This window comes from Poecile atricapillus, chromosome 8, assembly GCF_030490865.1.
Source record: "Poecile atricapillus isolate bPoeAtr1 chromosome 8, bPoeAtr1.hap1, whole genome shotgun sequence".
NCBI classification, from domain to species: Eukaryota; Metazoa; Chordata; class Aves; order Passeriformes; family Paridae; genus Poecile; species Poecile atricapillus.
The window spans coordinates 15,534,945-15,552,380 of NC_081256.1; the positions used below are offsets into that span (position 1 = coordinate 15,534,945).

The 17,436-nt window shown below is 46.4% G+C and overlaps 1 protein-coding gene across 1 annotated transcript in view; it reads left to right on the forward strand.

The window, feature by feature from the left end:
• LOC131581452 (probable cation-transporting ATPase 13A4) overlaps positions 1-17,436 on the forward strand; it is a 214,623-nt gene that overhangs the window by 99,048 nt on the left and 98,139 nt on the right. The gene's annotated exons all lie outside the window — the stretch shown is intronic.

The window sequence follows — 17,436 nt, forward strand, 5'->3', positions numbered from 1 at the left end:
GGTGTAGAACCCACTGGACAAGATCTGCACGCCTGCAGATGGGCTGCAAGGCAGGATCTCTGCCACTCCATTGACCTGGAAGGAGAGGAAGCGAGACAGGATTGGAGCAGCCCATTTGGCACAGGTTTCTCCTCTCACACAGCCCCACAGCATCTCCCCCTCAAGCTCACCGTCACCACTCCACCCTGTCCCAGCCTTATCCGCTGGTCAGCCACATCGACATCCACGTATCGGACATAGGACACACGGGTGTTGCCTCCCCTGTGCTCATTGGCCGCTTCCACGTTGAAGTAGGGCAGGGAGCTGGTGCTGTCACACAGCTTGGAGAGGGTGTAGGTGCAGGTGCCCATGAAATGGTGTAACTGCTTGTCGAATGTGTGGTAGTGAGGGTCTCCTTCCACCACACAAGTGCCTGACAGTGGAAAGACCAGAGGAAACTCTCAGTTGAGCACCCCCTACTGCCTCTTCTCCCCAGTTCACTTTGCTCAAACAGCATCTAGTGCATGAGTGGTCTGTTGGCTTTACGGACAGACAGAGTTATTACGGATCTATATCAAGATAGCATTACTTTTTACAGATATACAGTAGAAAGCTACTCAAACATCCTAAAGCTGGAAGCACAGCTGTCCCACACCAACCCTTAGAAATGGAAGAGGATTCAATGCATGACTTCTAATTGAGGGTGATGGAAATAAATACCAGCCCTTAAATGCAAAGACACCATGTCACCATATGGGTTTTGAAGTGGACTCAGAACTCTACCAATAATAGCAGTACCTGAGGTCATCCCAGGTGTTGTGGTTGGTGGGCTTGGCGTTGTCTGTGTGGTAATGTTAGGCGGTAGAGAAGGGGGTGCAGTAGGAGGTGGACCTATGGAGAGATGGAGGAAGAAGTGGTAAGTGACAACAAGAGACTTTGTTGTAAGCTGGTCATCCAGCTTTCCTGAAAAACCCAACACGCTGACTCAGGAGACCCAGGGCAGGGATGGCATTGTCATGTTTCTGCAAAAACACTACCACCAGCAGTGGGGCTGGGAGACATGAGGAGACATACCCCCCTTCAGAACATACTTTCCATCCCATGACATGAGCATTGGAGGAAGCAAAATGAACACTTTAAAGAATTAGAATCAAATGGGGATGGTGGTGAGTACAGGCTGCGTTTGGTACCTGGCAAGGGCACTGTGAGTGTTGGTGTCGATGGACCTAGCACAAGAGAGAGTTAGAGGAGATGTGCACCAACAGGGGAGTTTTCTTGCAGGCAGCTGGTTCCCTCACCCTTCTAAATTACCCAACACCATGACTAGGCATACCCAGAACAGGGAGTGAAGAGTGTCATCTCAAACAGAGCTGTCCCACTCAAGGGCTCTGCCACCAGCTGAGCTGGGTGACAACAGCAGATAAGGCACTTCTGTACCTGTGGTCAATGTCTGGTCCACGGTTTAGTTCACAACATGTGAACTAAAACAGTGGCTGCAGGCTTTGCCAGTGCTCCAACCTCCCAGAGGAGAGTTGACTTGGGGACAGGCTGCATCAGTGCCCAAAGACAACCTGTGCTCCTGCCTGTAGCACAGCCTGCCCCCTCAGTCAGTGACATGTCTCAGGCTGCCCTTCCCTAAGCCAAGCCTTGTACCTGCACAGGATCCCTTTTCAACGGAGACATCATCCAATGCTATGTTGCTCCTCACATCTTCACCCCATTCTCCCTCCAGCAAAATCTAAGAGAAGTAATGGTTTCCAGCATTAGGTCCAGCAGCATGTGTGAAGAGCACAGTTAGAAAGCACAGTTCCTCTGAGGTGACAGTGAGAGCCTGTGGCCTTACCTGCATGTTTCCAGTGGTGTGCACCGTGACCTCTCCCAAGTGCCACCTGTCCCCATGGTTCCCAACTTCTTGCCAGACCAGCACTGGCTCATCATCCTTCCGCACGTACACCCGCAGGGCCATTGATTTGGCACTTCCGTACATGTGGTACCAGAAGCGGAAGCAGAGTGTTCCTTCCCAGCTGCACACCGGGCTGACCAGGTGAGCCACAAAGCCAGGGAGAGTATCATCACTCCCTTGCAGGAAGATGTAGTAGCCATCTGAAACAAAGCACGAGCCACACTGTCACAGATGCATCAGATCTACCCAAAGCAGCCAGGGACAACCCAAGCATAGTTGTGGGAGCACCCCAGCTGCAGTTTCAGGCAGGCAAAAGGAGGGAAGAGCAAACACAGATCCTTCACGAGCCACAACCTTCCCCAGACCCCAGTGCCTCTACGAATGTGCTCTCAGGGCCATGGCAGAGGTATGCTTTGGACGGGGACATGCCAACTCCTCCAAAGCATTGCCTCAGTCCTCACATGGCTCTGCAGATTTGGAGAACCCCCATTGTGGCTTCTGGAAAAGGCAGGGTTTTGTAACAGAGCCACAGACCCATTTGTCCTCCCCAGAGACGGACAGATCACCAAGCTCTGCATAACATTCTCCCCTGCATGGCAGGTCCTCGCCTGCTCTGGGGGTAGCACAAACTGATTGTCAGGGCTGGAAATCCTCCCAAGAGGATCCTCAGCCCCTCAGGGACACTGGACAAACTCCTCCTGAGGATGGCCAGGAAAAATGTGGTCTGTGTTTGCTGTTAGAAGTTTGTTGCCATTTTTGCAGGGACAGCTCTCTGCCTGTGTCCTGATTGCTGTTCCTACCTCCTGTTGTGTGGTCAGAGGATGGGCCGGTGTTTGGCGTGGGTGTGGGGCCTTTGTTCCTTATCCAGTCAATGCTGCTGTAATCTTCCTGGACCCACCCACAGAAGTCCTTGTCAAATGTGCAGGCAAAATTGCAGTCTGTTGGTGGAGCTGAACATGGTGCAGAAAGGAAAGCAGAGGTTGTAGAGTGAGGGTGGGGCCACCTTTTCCCCATGTCCAGCAGAGCTCAGGCACATCCATGTACATCCATGGCATACCCGTGGACAGGTGAGGGTGGCCAGCCAAGGGGAAGTGCTTAGCACAGCCACTAAAAACCACAGATGGGAGACAAGCGTACCTGTGCTTGTCCCAGGTGAGGTTGTTGTATGTGGAGGCTGCGTTGTAGTGCCTGGCAAGGGGGGCGAGGTTGTAGGAGCTGGTGAGTGAAACAGAAGTGGAGAAGGTATGTTTGATTATGAAGATTTGTTCCCAAATGGGGACGTTGCACACCTCCCAAACACCCCCACACCATTGCAAACAGAGTGTGGGAAAGGGATTCCACGTGTCCAGAAGAGTCTCTTCATGCAAGGGCTGGCCCACCAGAGTGGCTAGTTATGGGCTACGTAGATAAGGGAAATCTCTGCTGCCATGTACTGCCTTGCCTCTGAGATTCAAGGAAATCAAAGGAGGTCAACAGAAGACTTACCACAGACAGTGCCAGCACTCCAGTCTCCCAGAGCAACACCTGCCTCAGCACAGGCTGCAGCATAGGCCCCCAGGTCATTGCAGAGCTGCTCCGTGCTGCCACCCGTGGCACACTGGTCATAGACACAGCTCTCCAAGTATGTCTTGGGTGGCAGAACTGCATGGCATGGCTGGAACGGGCCACCGAGGTTTGTGAGGATTGAACACTGCTTGTTAGCTGCCTCCTCTTCAGCAGGGGAGCAGGATGCAGGTGGGCTGATGGTTGGGTCACACCTACAAAGCAGACAGACAGCCCTGAGTTCCCTACAGCCTGTTGAAAGCAGCCACTGCATTTCCTAGCCTCCTCCCCAGCCACAACCACAGCTTCTGCAGTCCAGATCCCTCCCTAAGACAGGCACCCATGGCTGTCTCTTGAAAGGCTGGAACACATGGCCCACAGGCACCACTGCCCTCCCTGGTTTCAGGTGGACAGAAACAAACGACTGAGGCAGTTGCGATCCAAACAGCCTGGGAAAAGCATCCTGCCCAGGCTCAGCCCACTCTTCCTGGGGTCAGGAACAGCCTCTTCTCACTTGCCCCATGCTTGCCACCACCAACCCTCCCTCCTGATGGCCCCCACAGCTCCCCTCTCCCACACTCCCTGCTGTCCTTCATCTGCATGAGGCAACAAGGACTCACGGCCACTCATCATCCGGCACCATCCAGCTGGCTCCAAAGTCGTTGAAGTCGGGTACAACCACCCCATCGGGTCGCATGAAGTCATCCTGCTGGCTCCCAGTGTACGTCCCACACAGCCCACAGAGCTTGCCCTTGTACTTCTCCGACACCTTCACTAGGAGCTCATGGTCCCCATTGAACTGCAGCTGCAGGCCCAGCTTGGTAGCAACCCGCACGTAGGAGCCGCTCAGGGAAACGGTCACACCGGGGGCAGGAGAAGCAGGCAGGGAGACCAGAGCACCATTGATCTGGAGAAGGGGGACAGAGAGAGACAGAAGCATAAAGAGGTGCCCTCCACTGAGAGGTCACTGCTCCTCTCTGGGCTAGTGCCAGTGAGCCAGAAGCACTGCTGGTGGGAGAAACCCTGCCCTGGCCGACGGGGGAAGCAGCAACTGTCCCAATGGCTCAGTGAAAACTCGGGAAAGAAACCAAGGATCTGAGTCTGCATCAGCAGCCATATATGGCCCATTCAGAGCCCTGCCATGCTCTTCTGTGAGCACGCAGCAGGCTCAGGGAGTAGCAAGCTGTCCCTGGGGACAGAGGGGTACTTTCAGGGTGTCCAGTGTGTCTGTTGTTCCCAGGTATAAACATGAGAGGCTTACGTAGACTGCCTTGTGCTCGCGCAGTGCAATGTGGAGGCCCTTGAGGGACAGTGCCACAGAGTTCAGAGCTGTCCAGCTCCGGCTGCCGCGATGTTTGTTGCGGGTGGTGACACTGAAGGCAATGGAGGAGTTGTCACAGCCCGTCACCACTGTGTAGTTGCAGGAGCCCTGGAAGTGATGGAGCTTCCCATCAAAGGTGCTGTAATGTGGGTCACCGTAGATGTGGCAGACGGCAGTGCTGGCTGGGTAACAGCCCCTCTGGCCATCCTGGATCTTGCAGACCTCGTCCTCGCCACAGGACAAGGCAGAGCAAACCATCTGGCCTTTGGCTTCGCACCGGCACCGGCGAGTGCAGTTCTCATTCACGGAGGATTCGCCCTCCTGCAGGCAGGAAAACACCAAACCTCAGTCAGCATGGGTCAGGAAAGTAGAGGCAGAGGAGTGGCGTGGCAAGGGTGCAAACCAGGGCAGGCTTTTCACTCACAGTATAGTAGTTGCCCTCAAAGAGGCAGCCACAGTTGGCCTCGGGCACACAGGCGTCTCCACTCAGGAGGAAGCCAGAGCTACACGCACAGCCCTCCACACAAGGCTTGGAGCAGTTCTGTGGGGCTTGTTGGTCAGCACAGGTGGCAGGACAGCCGGTCATGCAGGGGTCATAGTAGCTGTTGGGGGGACACTGCAGGGCTGCAATGGGAAGAGGAAAATTAAGACCAGCAAGACTTCAACCATGGACAGCCTAGTGGGAAGGGACACACCAAAGACTTGCTTTGGCCAGAGGTTCAGAGCAGAGGGGGTGGCCCATTTCCCTTTCTGGCAATGGCAAGGCGGGTACTCACGGCAGAAGGTAGCATTCCTCCAGGGAAGAAGAGTCACACCAGCTGCCTGGCAAGCGTCAGCATAGGCCTCCAGAGCAGCACACAGGAACTCCTGGCCACCATTCAGGGCACACAGGTCATACAAGCAGGTGTCAAAGTAGTCCTGGGGGTTGATCACGCCATGGCACCTCTCAAAAGCGCTAGGCCTGGTGGTCAGCATGCCACAGAACTGGTCGGAGCGGTAGAGATTCTCCTCTTCTGCACTGCAGGGTGGGGAGGGGACAGGGACACCGCAGGAGGGGTCACTGTCTGGGACCTGCCAGCTCTCCCCCAGCGCATTGGAGTCTGTGGCTTGCTGCCCGTTGGGCATCATGTACTCGTCGTCTCTGCGGTTGTTGAAGTTGCCACACATGCCACAGGTCAGGTTGAAGTAGGTGGTGGGCACCTTCACCTCCACCGAGTGGTCAGTGTCATAGGACACTCGGAGGTTGAAGTCTGTCTCCACGACGATGTAGCGACCACTCTTGCTCACCGTGATGGCCCCTCCCGCTGCGCTCACCGGCAACGTCTGGCGCACGTTGTTCACCTACGGCACACACACCACAGTGGGCCCCGGGCCTGTCCCCGGCCTCCCCGGCTGCTCCTGCCCAGGGAAAGCAGCTGCCAGCCCAGGCACGGCAAACAGCTGTCTGGGATGTCCTCACACCCCAACATTCCTGGGGCTCACAGAGCTGTGTGCTGAGTTCTGCACTGTGCTTGATATGGCCCATGTTCCCCATTTGCCTCTTCCTCCTCCAGCCCATCCCAAAAGGAAAAACAAAGGGACCCAGAGCCTTCAGGGGAGCCCACCCATTCCTGGGACAGTGGAGGCATCTGGTACACACCAGGCCCTGCAAGCTGCAGCCAGGGCTGCCCTGCAGCCCCACCACGCTCATGCCCCACTGCCTACCAGCACGTGGCTCTCCTGCTTCTTGAGGATGACAATGCGCTGTCCGTACACCTCAACCATGACTTCGCGCACGTAGGACACTCGGGTGTTGCCACGGTGCTCGTTCTTGGCCTCCACATTGAAGTAGGGCAGGGAGGTGGTGTTGGAGCACACTTTGGCCAGGGTGTAGGTGCAGTTGCCCATGAAGTTGTGCGTCACCCTGTCAAAGGTTTTGTAGTGGGGGTCCCCGTGGACGTGGCAGATGCCGTAGGAGTGTTCGAGGCACACAGGTTTCCCGTCCTGCACCCCGCAGTACTGGCCCGCAGGGCAGGAGGCATTGAAGCACTGGACTTTGCTTCCCCGTGCAGGACACGTGCACTTGGAGGAGCAGGTGTCGTCCGTCCAGAACTCGGAGCCCACGGGGTAGTGCTGCCCGTTGTGCCAGCACCCGCACTGCTGGCTGGGCACGCAGCGGTCATTGTAGAGCAGGTACCCGCTGTCGCACACACAGCCCTCCACGCACGGCAGGCTGCAGTTGTGGGGAGCCATCGGGTCAACACAGGTGGCAGGGCAGGCTGCAGCACAGGGCTCATAGTGACTGTTGGCTGGACAGGCCATTGCTGTGTAAGAAAATATAAAGATATATATTAATATTTTTAATTACTTAAGTATTGGTCTTTGTTTCATATCGTATTTTGATTCCTTTTGAAATATTTGTGAACATCTTGGACTTATCAGCATTTTCATGAATGTCTTTGTTGTCTTACCACACTTGAATTTCCTTTGAAGTTTGGGTGTCTAAACTTTCACTCAGTGAGAGCATTTCTTAGGATATGAAGGTGATTTCTTGAATTCTTGCATTGGACAGGGGATATCTACATTCTGTTTATCACAAATGTCATGTTAGCTATTGTCCTAGACGTGCTATATTTAGTCTGTAGTTCTGATATCCAGACATGTTGTCATGTGTTGATCCTTAATTTTTAATTCTTAATTCTTTGTAACTAGATTTTTAAACACTGTCATATTCTGATGAGAAGGTCTGAGAACTGGAGCTTCCTGAGCAATCTTTTTTCAGCTTCCACATGTTTATGTGAGGTGAGACAATTTCTAATGACATGTTTTCTTACTCTATCCTTAGCCTTCTTTTCTACGGAGACAGAGATTATACAATGACCTTCTACATTTCTCTGTCCATCCTCTAACTTAATTTTTCCCACATGATCTATAGGAAATAACTTGGTGAGGCTGGCAGAGGAAAAAATATATTCAGGTTCATTAAAAAATAGGCACACGGCAAGGAGGGGGGATCCTGCAACCTCTTTTAGCAGAAAGGAGAGGTGCAGAGTCAGCTCACTCCTGCTTAGAAACCACAGAACTTCTAGGAAAGAAAGCCTCAGTAATATCTCCAGCCTAGAAAATGCTCCAGATGGAGACTGAAGTCAAACGGGAAACAAAAGTCAGAAAATAAATTAGGCTTCAGTAATTCCATTGTTTTCAGACAAGCTTTTTAGTCTCCCTATCTCCTTCAGCCTAGAAGGCTGCCAGGGTAACTGTATTACTATTTCCTGTTCCTTTTATTGTTTCTAGTGGGAACAGGTCTATTCAGGCATTTCAGACATTATATTTGTAATTAAATTCTGTTCTAAAAATAATATCAATATTTTTTCCTATAATATATGCCTGAATGCTTGAGAAATATTCTTTATTTACTCTTTACCAATACTCAGTCAAGAAAAATAATTATTCCTACTTATTCCCTAGCATAGACACCTATCTATCACTTTATTATTTGACACCTTTTGTCTTGTGTCTCTGTGTGTTTGTCTCTTTCAACTCTTCCCTACTCTCCCCACCTTTTCCACCCTGAATAGCATTGTTACAATCTCTATTGTTACATTCTCCTATTACTTTTGACTTCAGTCCTGTTCTTTAATTCCAGGCTTCCAATCCGTGTTGGCCCCTCTCCCATCTGAAACCATGAAGGACTACACCTGGATGGGACACTGACACTTTCCTCCACATCCAATTTGGAAGGATGGTCAGCACTCCCTACTCTCTTATACATATGGGAGTCTATGCCACTGATAGTGTTTATAATACTCTCCTCCTTTTATCCCAGATCTCCTGCTCAGTATTTCAGAAGGGTTCCTCCTTCATCTTGCTCTATTTTCCGAGGAATTCAAAGGAAAGGCCTCAAATTCTATTTTACGTTTGAATAGGTGGTAATTTTTCCTTTCATTCAAAGCAGCTGAACTATTTTCACTAGCATCTTCCCAAAGGAATCTAACTGAGGAACTACATATAACCCTGAAATCTTTAGACATAAATGTCAAGATTCTCAGTGCTACATGAATTCAAAGCTGGGCTGTAAGTCTCTGTCTTCAGGAAATCCTCGTTATGTCCTCCTGACAAGTGGTAATTTCTAACAATCTTTTATACATACGGCAAAAGGTTGTGTTTCTCCATGGTTCCAGCTGGACTCCTGCAGTTTGGCACACGTCTGCATAAGCCTGTAGGCTTTCACAGAGGGCTGCATTGTTCAAGTGAAGTTCACAAAGATCATACTGGCAATCTTCAAAATAACTCTGTGGATCAACTACTGAGTGGCAGTTCTGGAATGGACCATTTGGATCTGTGATCAGACCACAGTATGCATTGCTTTGGATCATATGCGTTTCATCATCAGTGCAGTTTGGAGTATGGCCATCATCTGGTGAACACCTAATGTGGAAAAAAAGAAAAAAGACGTGGAAAAATTAACGGATTAACTTTGGATTCACTAGCACCTGAGATGGTTTTGAAATCACATCTACCAAAACTACAGGTCTCTTCCCAGACTAAACATGACATATTTCCAATCCCTCTATTTCAAGTTCTTAGGATAGAAATTCAGATTTCAGTATGATCTCAACCTGGTAATCTTTGAGAGGCTTGGACAAAACCCAGATGTTTATTTTTGGCTTTGTGGTAAGTCAGGCTATTTACACAGAAGGGGATTTAGAAAGTGAAAGCAATTCAAAGTTCAACTCCTGCTCTCATTGAATAACATTCTGTGTAATAATAACAACAAGTCAAGTATCTCAGAAGAGTTGAAACAATGTCTTCAATTATTAGCATTCATAAACTAAAACAATAACTGAAATCTTAGTGGGCACCTTCTGTGTTTTATTAAAATACTAAAATGTACATTTAAATGTACAAAAGGAATTTAGCCAAGGCAGTGCTAAAAGTCACAGATCATTCTCCCTGTCTGGCCTGTATTTGTACTTAACATAATCTGTGTTTGCTCAAACAGCACTAGGGGACAAAAGAAGCCCCTGTGGCCTTTCTCTCCTATTATCAAGGCAAAGCAAATGAGAAAGTCAGTGTCTCTTTTATGGGAGTGTTTGCTTGCAGCTGTGTGCCTGGGTTGCATCAGGGTGCCTAAAGAGACCATTTGTGGAGACATTACAAAATACATATTTTCTGATTTAATTTGCCACTCTTCCCAAAAACCCCAAAGTGTAAGTAACCCTAAAAATCAGGCCCAGGGGTTGCTCCAGGGGTATGTGGTGTGAAATATGGGTGCTGTGTGTGCAGTGCCCAGCACCTGGCAGGATCCAGCCCTGAACAAAAGGGATAAAGCCCTTTCCCATGGTGAGGCTACAAGGACGGTACTGGCTGATTGAGCCCAGCAGAAGCCTGAGCTTTTCCTGAGGAATCATCATGATGCAAGGGAAAAAAACCACTCCCCCCCTTCCCCACCCCAGCTGGATTCTCTTTGGGCAAAAAGCATATGTAGAGTAAGATTTAAATGGGGAAGAAGGAAGGGATCACCCCCCTGTCCTTGGCACTGTTAAGGCCACACTTTGATTCCTATGCTCAGTTTTGGGCCTGTCACTACCAGAAAGACATTGAGGTGCAGGGCTGTATCCAGAGAAGGGCAGTGGAGCTGGTGAAGGTTCTGAAGCACAAGTCTGATGAAGAGTGGCTGAGGGAATTGAGCTTGTTAGGCCTTGGGAAGAAAAAGGCTCAGGGGACACCTCCTCAATCTCTGCAGCTCCCTGAGAGGAGATTGTAGTGAGATGGAGGATAGTCTCTTTTCAAGGTAACAGGGTGAGAGTAAATGGCCTCAAGTTGCACCAGGGGAGGTTTAGATTAGATATTAGGAAAAAGCTCTTCTCCAAAAGGGTTGTTGAGCATTGGAACAGGCTGCCCAGGGAAGTGGTGGAGTCACCATGCCTGGAGGAATTGAGAAGATGCATAAGTGTGGCATGTGGGGACATGTGCTGGTGGATATAGCAGTGCTATACACTTAACAGGGTTAACTGTTCAACTCAATGATTAAAGGTCTTTTCCAGCCTAAGAGTCTAAGAAATTTTCTCTTTTTAAGCACAGTTAAACTTTCTGTGAAACTTTACATAGATGCATAAAGTAAGAACACTGATAAGGACAGATTTTATCCCACATCAGACATTTTTGGCCTCCACAGAAGGGTTGCATAAAACAGTGGTCATTGCATAGCCAACAGGTAAGACCTGACATCCTGACAGGAGTCCTACCTGGAGTCATTGTAAACTTGCCAACTGTTGCCAAGGCTGGTTGAGTTTGCTTCCATCTCTCCATCTGGGTTGAGAAAGTCATCTGTTTTTTGCCCATTGTAATTTCCACATATTCCACAGACTTTAGACATATAGGTACTGGGAAGAGTGATTTCTGCTCTGTGATTTCCATCAAACTTGACTTGCAGCCCGAAGTCAGTAGTAACCACAACATACTGCCCACTGAAGAAAATACTGACACCCGGGACCATGGTCACAGGGATCACCTGGCTGACTCCATTGACCTGCAGGCACAGAGAAGGACAAGTATTGTAATCACTTGACAAGAAGTATTTTTAATAGTGACACTCTTAGATCGCTATATTGACACAGTGAGCAGTAAGAACTCACTCTGTGCTAGTATATATATGTATACATGTATATGGCCACATAATCTCGGTCTTGAGGCCATGACAGTGTGGCTACAACATAGCTAACAAGTGTGGTCTTGGTAAGCCAGGCACAGCAGGCAAAAGTCCAAGACTTAGCATGGTCTGTCTGCAGCAACTGCCTACAGACCTATTATTTTTTATAATAAAAGCAGTAAATAGAGGGAAAAGGTATAAGAGAAAGGCTGTTGGACAAATGAGGACATATCAGTTCTCTATGTCTCTAAGATCAGATGGGAAAGGTTTCAGTGTACCTTCAAACCTTTGCCTCTTTTAAATCACTGTTGTATTTTCTTATAAGAAGGGTGATAATGAAGCAAAGTGACCTGTTCATATGCTGGGGGTTTGATTCAACCATTTCTACTGTCTTGACCCTTTATGGAAAGGATACATAAAGAAGTCCTAGGATGCAAACTGGCCAAGTGTACAATCAGTGTAAGGAGAGTCATCAGATTGTCACTCCAGAACTGCCACCTGATCCTGCTTTATGGCAAAGGCCAGGTGTTAAGTAAACAGTGAAGTGGAATAAGTAGAAATCAGGGAGAAGCGTTCACTGTTACAGGCTACCACACAGGAAAATTACTACCAGCATGAACTTAGCTAATTCAGAGCCTCTGTGTTCCCTGTTAAATGCCAAACTTGAGCATGGGGAGCAGGTTAGAAAGGTTGTCTAGCCCACCAGCCCCATCTGGACTGTCAGCTCTTAGCCACCTTTCAACAACACAGCGCAGAATTTTAGCCTTTGCTTTCAGTTTTGAAATTCCTATGTTTAGGAACATTACTCCTGCTCCTAAATATCTGACTGCCCTCTAAAAATTATTGTGTGGATGCTGGAAATTTGTAGTCACTGTCCAACGATATCTTCACACATGCTTTGAGTTATGAATGATAGGCAGTGGACTCCAACCTTACCTTAACAGCTCTTTTTTGACCAAGGTTGATCCTGTAGCCATAGACATCAATATCCACGTACTGGACATAGGACACACGGGTGTTGCTTCCCCTGTGCTCATTGGCTGCTTCCACATTGAAGTAGGGCAGGGAGCTGTTGGTCTCACACAGTTTGGAGAGGGTGTAGGTGCAGGTGCCCATGAAGTCATGACGCTGCTTGTCAAAGGTGTTGTAGTGGGGATCCCCATGTATACTGCAAATAGCTTCTGGAGACAGGAAAATGAATATGTTCTCATTAACATACAGACACATCCCAAAAGCCCATCTTATTGTGTCCTCCCACTGCAAAATCACCCTCATTTTGTAGATTGATGGAAGAACTGAAACAGAAAAGGTTGATTTGTATGGCATAAAGCAACATCATAGACAAGTACCCATAGAAATTAACTGAAGCAAAGAAGCAGTACTGCTAGTAAAAAATGTAAGTGTCCTACAACCCACTGAGTAGTATATGTAATTGGCTAAAATTACCTGTCACTGGAAGTGGTGTAGGTTCTGTTGGTGTAGGTATTGGTGGTACAGGTGTAGGGACAGCTTCTGTTAATTGAAAAGACAAAGCAATACAATGAACTTTACCATTAAAGGGTGAACACTATTTACACACTAATGTACAGGGATTTTCACTTACTTTTCACCACCATAAAGTAAGAAGTTCTTCAGTAAAACAAGTAGAACTGCCTGTGTTTAAAATCAGGGATGTGTAGGTCTTTTTAGCTCTTAGGAAAGCTCATCTGATTGTTAGTTTGATCACAGTGACTGTGCTGGGGCACTTCTGGGAGCTGGAAGTGTAGTTACAGTTGGATGTGTGACTCCCTCTGGTGTGTGTTAAGACACATGAAGGTCTTACTGTCAGTGAGTGTTGGCAGGTATGAGAGTGAGATGAACAGAGAAGCTCTCGTCTCTTGGAATTACCTTTGTGCACCATCCGGTGGCTGAATCATGTGCTAATACAACTAGAAAAATGAAGAACTGGCTCTCCCTAGCCCTCAAACAAGATGAGGCCACAAGTCCTTTTCAAGGAATTCAAAATAAAATCGCATGATCAGAGGATGAGGATCTGAAAGGAAATCTTTGACACAGGTAGTGTAAATTTGAAACAGATTATGTAATCACCTTAGTTATATTTCACAGAGAACAACACCTATTAAGACCTAATGAAACTTTCCGTAAGTTTTTCAGTAAATTTCTTGGTCAATTTACATTCTGTAGGTATTCCATGCTTGTCAGTAAAAATGGATCCCAGCCATGCACAGCTTGTGCTAGTTTTGGCTGATCTGTTACAGGGTCAGAGATCAAGCTCAAATTGCTGATTTGTAGTCAAAGCTGGTAGTCCAACTCAGTGTTATTGACTCATTGATATTTCTTCATGTGACATATGGTTGTATTGTGTATTTAATGAGCTTGCATGAACTGATATTTGCTGTAAAATGCCAATTAGACCATGTAATCTGGAATCCAAGATCAAAGTGTGTAGCCTTGTTTAGATTTAAAGATGCACTTCAGACTTAGAAGTGAAGGTAAATTTTGCTGGACGTGGTGAAAAAGGTCACAGTTGCAGAGAAAGGGATAGCTTGTCTTGGATGTCAGAGGTGATGAGGAAAGATTTAGGAAGAAATTACAGCAAAACACATAACATGGAAATGAAGTGAGGTGTAAAGATTTTGCCATTTCTCTTTTGTGGTTCCAAGTTCTGAGGGGTCGCTATACTGTATATGGAGTATAGTAATGGAAATTTGTGGTCAGCTTAAACAGAGAGGAGGAAAGAGCACAGACTGGGGTGCAAACACTGACTTACCACAGGGTCCATCCCTTACTCTCACATTGTCCAGTGCTGTATCCCCAAACTCTGTCAGTCCTCGGACAGCCTCAAAAATTACCTAGGCAGGACACAAAGTGATCCCTGCATCAGAGATGCTTAGGCAAACAAAAAACCATTTCTCTTAGCACACTTTCAAACTAATCTATCTGGTTTTTTGCTAAAAATAGCGATCGGCAAGATGAGGTTATAACAGCCAGAGGAATATATATTCTGTAATAAGGTGTGGACTGCAGGAAACATGGCCTTCTATTTTGCTGACTTATAAATGATTTATGAGAATTAATGGGCTGGATTCTAGAGAGGAGTCCAATGCAGGTGGCACCCGAAAGTTCAAACTTTTAAACTCACAGCAGACAAACCTGCATTTAAGTACAACATCTGAAGTCCTTGACTTCATGATAAAATAAAGGAGTGAAGGAAGGAAAAAGAGAGAAAACTAAACTGAATTTTATCCCTTAGCTAACATCTAGGTGAAACTAGGAGGTTGGTGGTTTCTTCTCTTAGCTCATTGACAGAAATCATGAGGCCATTTTATTTACAAAATATAAACCAAGCAAATCTTGGTTTAATATAAACCAAGCACAACATTTTGCAATCTGCAAGGGGCAAAAAAATGCTGACACTGTGCAAAAAAATATATTCTGCAAATATATTACCTTTATCTTTCTCTGTGTTGGAAAAGTGTGAGTGATGGCACCATATTTCCACAAGGAACTCTGGTTTCCCTTCCGATGCCACACCACAGACTCCCCTGTGCCATCCTGGACAAGCACTCTCAGCTCATTCATCTCTTCTGATCCAAACATGTAGTACCAGAAGTCTATGCATATTTTTCCAGAAACTACAGTATCTGGGCTCTCTAGCCTGTTAGTGTCGAAGGGGATCAGATTACTTGCTTCTTGGTAGATGAAATAGCCTTCTGCAGAGTGAAAAAAAATTAAAATATGGTTGAAGCTTCTGATAACCTATTAGATATAATTTAAAACTGAAGTACAATCCAAATCTGTAAGAAATTAAGGCATCATTATCAGTGTAAAGAAGCAAAGCAAAGGGTGTTTGGACTTCACATTGCAATGGTTAACCCATGTAGTTATACAAAGTAGAATGTGAGTCTGAGAGCAAAGCAAATATACTTAATCTCACAAGAAGAGTTCTTTTGGGATCACAATAAAAGATGTGGGACTCTTTCAAGAGACAGCACCTCCAGACACTGCCACACTGCTCTATGTTCAGTTTGCACTTTCCTCACCGGAAAATAAGGCAATCTTCTATACACTTTCTTTTGTGGGATATATTTTTTCCATAAATACTTTGGACTCAAAATGAGTAAATCCCTGGCAGAAAGAAAATTCTAAACCATTTGTCTCAAAATGGAAGAAATAGAAAGCAATGCTGATATTTCCTTGAGAATACTTATATTTGACATTTGAAAAGGAAGGAAATTTTTCCAAATTCAGAGACTGGCAGCGCTTATTTAGGATTTGAAATGCTTTAGTCTGATTGGTTCAATATGAAATCAGATTTTGCTTTATTAGGGCTGAAGTTTTTTGTTTCATGTGGGCTAAGATCAAAGTTACCTTTTCACAGGGCAGCTAAAGTCAAGTCCCTCCTATCTGACTATGGAAAAGAATAAAAAATAAATGAATGCCATTTCTGCATGGTAAAGGATGGCTCCACACATAACATCTAACGTTCAGTCATAGATTTAAGTTGGAAAGGAAATCTAAGTAACATTTAAAGTGACATGGTCTGTGTCAATTCAAAAACCAAAGCATTATTATTTTTGCTAATCTAAATAAAAAATGTTTAATTTCTTCTTCCAACAGGCCATTTTATTTGGTATTATCAAAATAGTAAAAATGCAGAAAATTATTTAGCAACAATCCCAACTAATACTGTTCTAATCCGCTTACTGACTCTGACAGTAGCTGACCTTTCAGTTTTGGGATAATTACAGGAAGTTGTATGACTGCAGACTGATCCCCCTAAATGGATCTGCTGGGGCAAGGATAGTGGTTCAAACACACAGAGATGGAGCCATGGAGTATTTTTTTGATACTGTGACCACATTAGAATCCAGTTTTTAAATCACAGGTATCAGAGGACAAGTCTTTTTTAAATATTCTTCAATTTCAGACTTGATTTTGTAACTAGCTGGTGTGAACTTTATCTTGTGCCAGTGCAGTAATCATTACATTTGTTGCCATAAACTGGTATCAGTGGAATTTGGCCAGAAGCCTTCTCTTGAAAAATTATTCGTTCCATGTCACTACATTCTTTTTAAGGCCTTAAGCAAGATAAAATTTGCTTTCTTTTACTTCCATGCACTGATAAAGGTATCAAATCTATGATGGGCAAGACAGTTTAATTCACTTCTCTCTGATCTGATGAAAAGTCAAAGACAGGTGTCAGCACGTAACAAACCAGACACATTTCAAAGGGCTTCATGAATCTCTTTTCCCTTTCAAAGAAAGAAGAATAAAGGTAGTCAAGGTGTCTTCAGAAAAGGAAAATCAACAAGGCCACAAATGAGCACTTACTTCCATCAGGATAGTCTCCATCAGGACCTGTTCCATCAGTTGGAGTGTCATGTTTGGTTCGTATCCACATTCCCTGGTTGACATTGCAAGGCTGAGTCCAGTCACAGAATGGCCTTGAGTTATTGTTAAAATCACATCTGGTGAGGTAAGCTGAAATACAATACTTTAAAGTGAGGAAGACAAGCCAACATGTCCAAAGTTTACCTTGGATGGTTATCAGCACCAATGCCATGCAGTTACCTGTTTCAGGATCCCATGTCCCCAAGCCACCTCTTGGTCTTTGCTTGATCCTGTTAAGAAAAAAACAGAGTGAAGCTTGTGGAATTAATGACTCAAAACCTTCTTAAGACTGTTGGGACCTCAATTTACACCTCTGGGTGTTTCACTGAATAACTAAATAGACCCAGGGTTTCATCAATGTGTGAATTTCTCTTCTCATATGGAAGTTACTTGTTCATGGCAAAGTTCTGAGAGTGAGTCAAAGGTGAGAAGTATCCTCTGGTCTGTATCCCACTGAACTGGAATGAGAGAGTTCTCCTGGGCACAGAGAGCTGCAGAGGGATGGCTGGATACATCTCAGCTCAGACAGCACCAGGTGATAGCAAAGACTTGCTAGGAACTTGCTCATGTCATTATTAACCCCACTTTTGCTAAGCAAAGCGTGTCAATGCCAGTAAGCCATTGTACTGTGTAACTCGGTTACTTGTTTGAAGGCTACATATTTCC